Source organism: Triticum dicoccoides, chromosome 6B (assembly GCF_002162155.2).
Source record: "Triticum dicoccoides isolate Atlit2015 ecotype Zavitan chromosome 6B, WEW_v2.0, whole genome shotgun sequence".
Lineage (NCBI taxonomy): Eukaryota > Viridiplantae > Streptophyta > Magnoliopsida > Poales > Poaceae > Triticum > Triticum dicoccoides.
Window position 1 is genome coordinate 552,661,104 of NC_041391.1, and position 10,003 is coordinate 552,671,106.

The window sequence follows — 10,003 nt, forward strand, 5'->3', positions numbered from 1 at the left end:
ACAGTAGGGAGAGGAAATTCAAGACCTCCAAATATAATCTATGGAATTTTTCCAATAGAGTTGATACTATAAAGTTGAGGTTGTTTCCTCAGAAAGTGTACCGTATGCTCATTGCCATTAACATGAAAAGTGACATTGCCTTTGTTGCAATTAATAATAGCCCCTGCAGTATTAAGGAAAGGTCTTCCAAGAATAATATACATACTATCATCCTCGGGAATATCAAGAATAACAAAGTCCGTTAAAATAGTAACGTTTGCAACCACAACAGGCACATCCTCAAAAATACCGACAGGTATAGCAGTTGATTTATCAGCCATTTGCAAAGATATTTCAGTAGGTGTCAACTTATTCAAGTCAAGTCTACAATATAAAGAGAGAGGCATAACACTGACACTGGTCCAAGATCACATAAAGCAGTTTTAACATAATTTCTCTTAATGGAGCATGGTATAGTAGGTACTCCTGGATCTCCAAGTTTCTTTGGTATTCCACCCTTAAAAGTATAATTAGCAAGCATGGTAGAAATTTCAGCTTCCGGTATCTTTCTTTTATTAGTAATGATATCCTTCATATACTTATCATAAGGATTTGTTTTGAGCACATCAGTTAATCGCATACGCAAAAAGATGGGTCTAATCATTTCAGCAAAGCGCTCAAAATCCTCATCATCCTTTTTCTTGGATGGTTTCGGAGGAAAAGGCATGGGTTTCTTAACCCATGGTTCCCTTTCTTTACCATGTTTCCTAGCAACAAAGTCTCTTTTATCATAACGTTGATTCTTTGATTGTGGGTTATCAAGATCAACAACGGGTTCAACTTCTACTTCATTATCATTACTAGGTTGAGCATCAACATGAACATTATCATTAACATTATCACTAGGTTCATGTTCATCACCTGATTGTGTTTCAGCATCAGAAACAGAGATATCATTTGGATTATCAGGTGGTTCAGCAATAGGTTCACTAGAATTTTGCACAGTCCTATCATTTTTCTTTTTCTTCCTCTTAGAAGAACTAGGTACATCAATATTGTTTCTCTGAGAATCTTGCTCGATTCTCTTAGGGCGTCCTTCAGGATACAAAGGTTCCTAAGTCATTCTACCAGTTCTAGTAGCCACTCTAACAGCATAATCATTTTTCTTACTATTCATTTCATCAAGCACTTCTTTCTGAGCTTTAAGTACTTGTTCTACTTGAGTGGTAACCATAGAAGCATGTTTGCTAACAAGTTTAAGTTCACCTCTAATATCAGCCATATAATCACTCAAGCGTTTAATCATAAAGGTATTTTGTTTTAATTGTCTACCAAAATAAGCATTAAAGTCATCTTGCTTAAACATAAAGTCATCAAACTCATCCAAGCACTCACTAGCAATTTTAGTAGGAGGGACTTCAGCTTTATCATATCTATAGAGAGAATTTACCTTTACTACCTGTGTCGGGATATCGGGAGGTTCTTCAGTAAATAAGTAATTGAGATCATATACTTCTTCAACAGGTGGTAAATTAAGACCATGTATTTCTTCAATAGGAGGTAAATTCTTAACGTCTTTAGCTTTAATACCTTTTTCTTTCATAGATTTCTTTGCCTCTTGCATATCTTCGGGACTGAGAAATAGAACACCTCTCTTCTTCGGAGTTGGTTTAGGAATAGGCTCAGTAATTGGCTCAGGAACTGGCTCAGGAGCTGGCTCAGGAGGTAGCTCGGGAGGTGCCCAATTATTTTCATTAGCCAACATATTATTCAATAGAATTTCAGCGTCATCCGGTGTTCTTTCCCTGAAAAGAGAACCAGCACAACTATCTAGGTAATCTTTGGAAGCATCAGTTAGTCCATTATAAAAGATATCAAATATTTCAGGTTTCTTAAGAGGATGATCAGGCAAAGCATTAAGTAACTTGAGAAGCCTCCCCCAAGCTTGTGGGAGACTCTCTTCTTCAATTTGCACAAAATTGTATATTTCCCTCAAAGCAGCTTATTTCTTATGAGCAGGAAAATATTTAGTAGAGAAGTAATAAATCATATCCTGGGGACTTTGCACACAACCAGGATCAAGAGAATTAAACCATTTCTTAGCATCACCCTTTAATGAGAACGGAAATATTTTGAGTAAATAAAGGTGGCGCGATCTCAGATTATTAGTAAACAGGGCAGCTATATCATCTAACTTACAAAGATGTGCCATAACAGTTTCAGATTCATAGCCATAAAAAGGATCAGATTCAACCAAAGTAACTATATCTGGATCGACAGAAATATCATAATAATCCTGATCAGGAATACAGATAGGTGAAGTAGCAAAAGCAGGGTTGGGTCTCATCCTACCTCTAAAAGATTCTTTACTCCACTTAATTAACAACCTCTTACGTTCAAGACTATCCTGGCAAGCAAGAACAGCTTCAATAGATTCAACATTAAAAAGATAACCCTCAGGAATAGCAGGCATAGGTTCATCATCACTCACATCATCATGTTCAGGTTCAATAATTTCTCTTTCTCTAGACCTAGCAATTTGCTCATCAAGAAATTCACCGAGTGGCACAGTAGTATCAAGCATAGAAGTAGTTCATCATAAGTATCATGCATAGTAGAAGTGGCATCATCAATAACATGCGACATATCGGAATGAATAGCAGAAGCAGGTTTAGGTGTCGCTAGCTTACTCATAACAGAAGGTGAATCAAGTGCAGAGCTAGATGGCAGTTCCTTACCTCCCCTCGTAGTTGAGGGATAAATTTTTGTCTTAGCGTCTTTCAAGTTCTTCATAGTGTCCAGCAGATATAAATCCCAAGTGACTCAAAGAATGGCTATGCTCCCCGGCAACGGCGCCAGAAAAAGGTCTTGATAACCTACAAGTATAGGGGATCGCAACAGTTTTCGAGGGTAGAGTATTCAACCCAAATTTGTTGATTCGACACAAGGGGAGCCAAAGAATATTCTCAAGTATTAGCAGCTGAGTTGTCAATTCAACCACACCTGGAAACTTAGTATCTGCAGCAAAGTGTTTAGTAGCAAAGTAATATGATAGTGGTGGTAACGGTAACAAAGTAAAGACAGCAAAAGTAATGTTTTTGGTATTTTTGTAGTGATGATAACAGTAGCAACGGAAAAGTAAATAAGCGTAAATCAGTATATGGAAAGCTAGTAGGCACCGGATTAGCGATGGATAATTATGCCGGATGTGGTTCATCATGTAACAGTCATAACATAGGGTGACGCCGAACTAGCTCCAGTTCATCAATGTAATGTAGGCATGTATTCCATATATAGTCATATGTGCTTATGCAAAAGAACTTGCATGACATCTTTTGTCCTACCCCCCGTGGCAGCGGGGTCCTATTGGAAACTAAGGGATATTAAGGCCTCCTTTTAATAGAGAACCGGAACAAAGCATTAGCACATAGTGAATACATGAACTCCTCAAACTACGGTCATCACTGGGAGTGGTCCCGATTATTGTCACTTCGGGGTTGCCGGATCATAACACATAGTAGGTGACTATAGACTTGCAAGATAGGATCAAGAACACACATATATTCATGAAAACATAATAGGTTCAGATCTGAAATCATGGCACTCAGACCCTAGTGACAAGCATTAAGCATAGCAAAGTCATAGCAACATCAATCTCAGAACATAATGGATACTAGGGATCAAACCCTAACAAAACTAACTCGATTACATGATAAATCTCATCCGACCCATCACCGTCCAGCAAGCCTATGATGCAATTACTCAGGCACGGCGGTGAGCATCATGAAATTGGTGATGGAGGATGGTTGATGATGATGACGGCGACAAATCCCCCTCTCCGGAGCCCCGAACGGACTCCAGATCAGCCCTCCCGAGAGAGATTAGGGCTTGGCGGCGGCTCCGTATCGTAAAACGTGATGAGACTTTCTCTCTGATTTTTTTCTCCCCGAAAGCCAATATATGGAGTTGGAGTTGGCGTTGGAGGGCCACCAGGGGGCCCACGAGGTAGTGGGGGCGCGCCCAGGGGGAGGGGCGCACCCCCCACCCTCGTGGACAGGGTGTGGGCCCCCTGGTCTTCATCTTTAGCAAGGATTTTTTATTATTTATTCTAAGATATTCCGTGGAGTTTCAGGTCATTCCGAGAACTTTTGTTTTCTGTACATAAAACAACACCATGGCAATTCTGCTGAAAACAACGTCAGTCCGGGTTAGTTCTATTCAAATCATACAAGTTAGAGTCCAAAACAAGGGTAAAAGTGTTTGGAAAAGTAGATATGACGGAGGCGTATCAGATGGCAGCATCCTGCACCCGTATCCGCGTACTGGTCCCCCACCCCCCTCAGATCGCGGACGGATGCGGGAGGAAATTTGCGGGTGCCATCTGAGATGCCCTTAAACCCTCTCGTAAACGGCGAGACGAATGGCTCGGTGGGTGACTGTTCAAAAAAAATACAACCTAGACGGACGCCTCAAATGGGCCTCAAGCACTCGGGCTGACCGACACTCCTCATATCTAGCCCAAATGTAGGGTGGATATCAGCGGCTTGGGCGCGTTCGCCACGTCGGACCCAATAGCCCGACCACACCACAAATTGCACCAAATTCACCCCCACAACCTACCGATTCCATTTGCTCTCTCCTCTCTTCTTCCTCCTTCGCGTCAAATGTCTCGTACCTCCACCGTTCTTTTGAGCCTCAGCGCCGCTAGCACCAGCGCTGCAGTCCCCCCATCCATGCTCGCCGCCATAGACATCATCCCTGACACGGACGTCAACGCGGTACGTCCGGCAACTTTCGGGTTGCACCTTGCCCTCTATGTGTTCGACACATTATCTGATCATGTTTTTTGTGATCTATTTGTAGGGGAAAACTATGGATTTGGATGCTTCATCGGATGAGGTGTATGGACCAACGGGGCTTGATAAAATGATAGAAAATGAGTTATCTGTTTCATTGGATTTGAACGAAGAAGTTGATATGATCATGCTCATGAGCATGCAAGAGGAAATGGACCGGCAGGTGGAGCATATTCTCAAGTTCAAGGGCTGAGTCAAAGGAAGAAGAGTTATTACTCGGGATAAGGGCACAACTGTTGTAGTACAAGGACTACTTTGCTTTGGACAAACTTTCCTGGATGATTCATAGTTTCATCGCTGTTTTCGTATGCGCAAACCATTGTTTCTGCGCATTCTGGAGGGAGTTGAGGCACATGATGACTACTTCAATCTCACTGGGGATTGCTACAACCAACTTTCTTTCTTTGCTAAGCAAAACATGCATGGATGCTCTGAAGATGCTTGCACTTGGTACTGCCGCTGATTTCATTGGTGAGATGGTCCAGATGGGGGAGAGCACATGCCTGAAGACTACTGTCAGGTTTGCCCACCTCGTGGTGCAGGTGTTTGGAGTAGAGTATATGAGAGAACCAAATGTGTAGGACATAGAAAAGTTGTTGGATGTTCGAGAGGCAAGATGTTTTTCCAAGTATGCTCAGATCAATTGACTGCATGCATTGCTAATGAAATAACTGCCACAAAAGTTTGCATGGAATGTACCAAGGTCATACCAAATGGTACACCATCATACTGGAAGCAGTGCATCACATGACTTATGGATTTGACATGCTTTCTTTGGAACGTCGGGTTCTCACAATGACATCAATGTGCTTTAACGATATCTCATATTCATGAGGGTTTGTAATGGGGAATCTCCGTCGTGCAACTACACTGCGAACGACCATGACTACAACATGAAGAAATGCATCGCGACAACACTGCACCAGGTCGAGCTGCTCCGCCACTCAACCCCGACAACAACACCCCGGCTACACCACCATCTTCATGATTTCTCTTTCGGAAATGTTTAGTGCTCAATTTCCTTGTCCTTTTGCTCATTTGATGACAGGGGGATATGAGTAATCTTCAAGTGTGTGTTCTATTGGGCGGGTGCTTTATTTTTTAAAGTTACAACTCTCGTTTTTCTAAAACTTTATTGCATCAAATTGTAAACTTATAGTCAGGTGGTCTTCTGACACTTTTGATACTGCTATTTCTTCATGCTTATCCACAGTTAATCCTATATTCATGTTGATATTCGCTAGACACCACTTATCATTGTGCATTTCTAATTCTTCATATTATCTGATAAATGCACTCAGTTGGATTCCAAGATATAGGGGGAGTTCTCCACAATTACAACCTAACAAGTGCATTTTCATTCCAAACGAAAATTCTTCATATGCACATCTTCAAGGGCTATAACATGGAATCAAAATCATCAAGTTTTTGCATTAAAAAAATTATCCCTGTTGAAAACTTTAACCAGTTTTGTCATCAATCACCAAAAGGGGGAGATTGTAAGTGCATCTAGTGTCCCCTTTGTGGTTTTGGAGTATTGGTGACAAAATGGTTAGTGGATTAATGTGTTTGTGAGTATACACAGGAGAAAAGTCCCCAAAGATTTTCTTTAACCGTCAAATATGCCCCTAAAATTTTATGAAATACATTAAAGAAATTGGTGCGCCCTTTGAAGAAATAGCACGAAGAATTGGAGTGTGGAGACTTTGTCTTTCAGCGGTTCTTTTTCTTCTTATTTGAGTCATAGGGAACACCATACTATTAATAGGGGTCTACGTGATATAGTGATGCTCAGCCAAACCTATATCTTTGAGTGAAGACTTCAGAAACCTCTTGCATTGTTGTCCATTTTCTTCAGTGTCAGAGACTATATTCTTGAGGACATTGTAGTCAATGTTCTCATCAAAGAGTTAGGAAACCATCGTGCTTCTTCTACTATTAGGAATTTGAGAGTTCAAATATTCCGACCGTTACTGAGCCGGCAATAGCTGTCTGGCGGGTCCCATCTGACCAGCGGTCATATCAGGACCACGGGTTGGGACCCCACCTATAAAGAGATGCCCCCAACCATTATTTGTTGGTTGGCTGCTCTGGGTTATTACATACAAGTTTAATCCTGAGCAACCCATCCTTCGAAGAATTTGAGAGAATCCAGTGAAGAAAACTCCAAATACCCAGAGCCAAAGTAATTGAGCATCACTGAAGAATTGGTTCTAAGTGAACTGAAGACTTATTACTCTTGAAGACTATAATCTTCCAGACAGTTAGGAATCAGGTTCGGAGCTTCCAAGAGTCCTTGTGGAACGTCGAAGAACGAGTATGTGAAGGTTTTGGAAGTCTACTTTGAAGGCTTACCATGAGTAATTGGTCGAGGTCTAAGTGACCTTAGATCAAGGAGAGTAAGGTAATTCAAAGATTAGCATGCCCTGATTCAAAGGTTAGCATGATAACTGCACAGATGTAAATGCACCATACCTCCCTGTCATGGCAATTTCTTTAGTCATCCTGATATATAGTGTCATGCAACTTCCATCATCATTACATTGCATGGCTAGAGATGTGGTCTAAACTGTCATTTGCTTTGCATGGTCATATACAACCCGCTTCATATTGCTATGGCACAACCATTGTTCTTCATTTTCATATGCTACACTCAGGATGCCATCACCATCATATGCTACATTGTCATATGCTACACTTAGGATGTCATCATCATCATATATAGATTTCATATAGATATGACAATAAGAGGCCGAAGCATGGTGGTTAAGTACCCGGGCATGTGGTAGTTCGTTAGAACAAGCAAGCTAAAATTTTCCGGAGAAAGTTTTGTATTTTGAGAGATCTGTTTAAGCATGTTATATGCCCTGGAAACTCATTGTCCATAATTCATGCAGAACAAGAATGCAGTTGGTCAACTTGGTCATAGTGCTCTAAAGAAGAGGTTGCGATGTCAGTGCCAAGGCTTGCCTATGGTTGTCCAGCTGATTTTATTGATGATTAGATGGGAATTGCAGAGAGCATGGTCATAAAAGGTTTGAAGAAATTTGTGATGGTTGTCATTGAGATCTTTGGAGAGATATCTCCAAGTACCAAATGAAGCGGGCACTAGAAGGCTTCTGCAGATGGGTGCATCAAATGGCTTCCTAGTTATGCGTGGAAGCATCAAATGTATGCACTAAGGTGAAAGAATTGCTAAAGATCTAAGATTGCAGGGGAGAACCAGGGGGAGAAGGAAACAATGACCGCATATGAAACTTTTCTTTTTCTTTTTCAAACACACGTCTTTGTGCCATTTCCTATTAGAACAAACTTTTAATATAAAGCATCACACATTATGCCGAGGTAATATGTTTATTTATTTTTTTTGATAAAAAGGTAGGTCGCGGTCTACCTTATCTTTACCTATATATATTATATATATTATATATATATATAATAATAATAATAATAAAGCAAATTATGTTTCTGATCGTCCGTCATTAGAATTACCCCCGAAGTTGGCATAAATTACCCACTATGCCACCTGTAAGTGGGAAAAATGGTTCGCTTTTATTTCAAAATCGCGCTCGGTTTCGTTCTATTAGTTGTCGCTACACTTATGTAACAGGATTACCCCAGTTGCGTAGTGGCTATGATGGCTGCCCTTCCCTTGGGAGACCAAGGTTCGACCCCTAGGATTTCCACTTTTCTCTCTTTTTTCTATCGCAAGCGTGCATCCTCCCCGCACCCAGTAATTAACGGGCTGGCTCAATTGTAGGTCACACCGTTTCCTATTTTGTTTTTTCCTTTCAAATTTCTCATTTTTGTTTTAGTTTTTACTTTTTAAAATTAATTTTTGATTTATAAAAGACCAAATTATAAAAGTTGTGAGTTTTAAAAAAATTAAGAAATCATAAATTGTTTGTGAATTCAAAAAACATTTGAAAATCATAAAATGATCACGATTACAAAAAAATGTTCGTGTATTACAGAAAAAATCACGATTTCAAATAAATGTCATGAAATGAGAAATGTTCATGCTTTCTAAAATAATATTATTCAAAACATATTCGGGAGTTTAAAAAAATGTCCATAAAATTTTAGGATATGCTCAAAAAATTGAAATTGATCCATAAATAATGAACATAACGAACCGTCGCTTACATACAGGTTTTATTAGGAGATCTGTAGAGGTCGTTTTATGATTTTATTTAGTCTCTTGCATCGGGTAAAAAAAGGTTTTCGTATCTTGTACAACGTTGAGCCCCCCAAAATTGACACAACTTTCCGTGGATTACTTTTTGTAAGTTATATAAAACTAACTGAATTTCTATTTTGCCTTGATACACAACTATGTTTATTCTGGCATGATAATACTGATTATGAGAAACACCACTACGCTAGGTCAGGGTGAGACACATCATTCATCAGTCTAGCTCAGACGGTGTCCATCAATGCAGTTTGCTCAATGAATTTTTTTCGTTGTGGCGCCTTAGGAGATCAGGTCGTGATAAGACCATCACATTTTTTAAATGACTTTTTAAAAGTACCTTATCTCATCATGACATCACTCGGACATAGTTTGCGAAATGACATTTTAAAAATCCTTATCTCTTCCGGGCATTTGATTCAGGCTTTTTTTTTATATCTATCACACATGTATAATCTAATAGTTTTATTCTGAAAAAAACTTTTTTTCTCCCGTTGCAACCCATGGGCAAATTTGCTAGTGTATTCCAAACCAGACTGAAGTATGAGAATAGTTCAGTTACAAGTGGGCAAGCCGGGGCAGCCCAAAACAACAGAACGAAAAGGAGTAAAAGAACAAGAAAAGCCACATCTCGTGTGAGACTATGCAGCGGTCTGTAAGAGCTTCATTTTAGCCCTGAGGAAGAGACATTCTGATCCTTCAGCCGAGAGCCCCAAAGATTCAGGCGTTCAGCATCTCACAAACGCTATAAGGCTAACTCCACCGCACGATCCTATCATGTCCGTCCCCGTCCGTTTAGGGTAAAAGGGACAAAAAAGACGGTCCAGCGCGCGGGCGCAAACGGACTTTATGTCTGCTTTGTGTCCGCTTTCGACCCATCCCCGGTCCAAACTTGCGCTGGTTTTGCGGTGAAATGGACAGCGCGCGAACGGGCGGGACGCGCGCGCTTGTCCTCCCCTAGCCCACCTATCGGTGG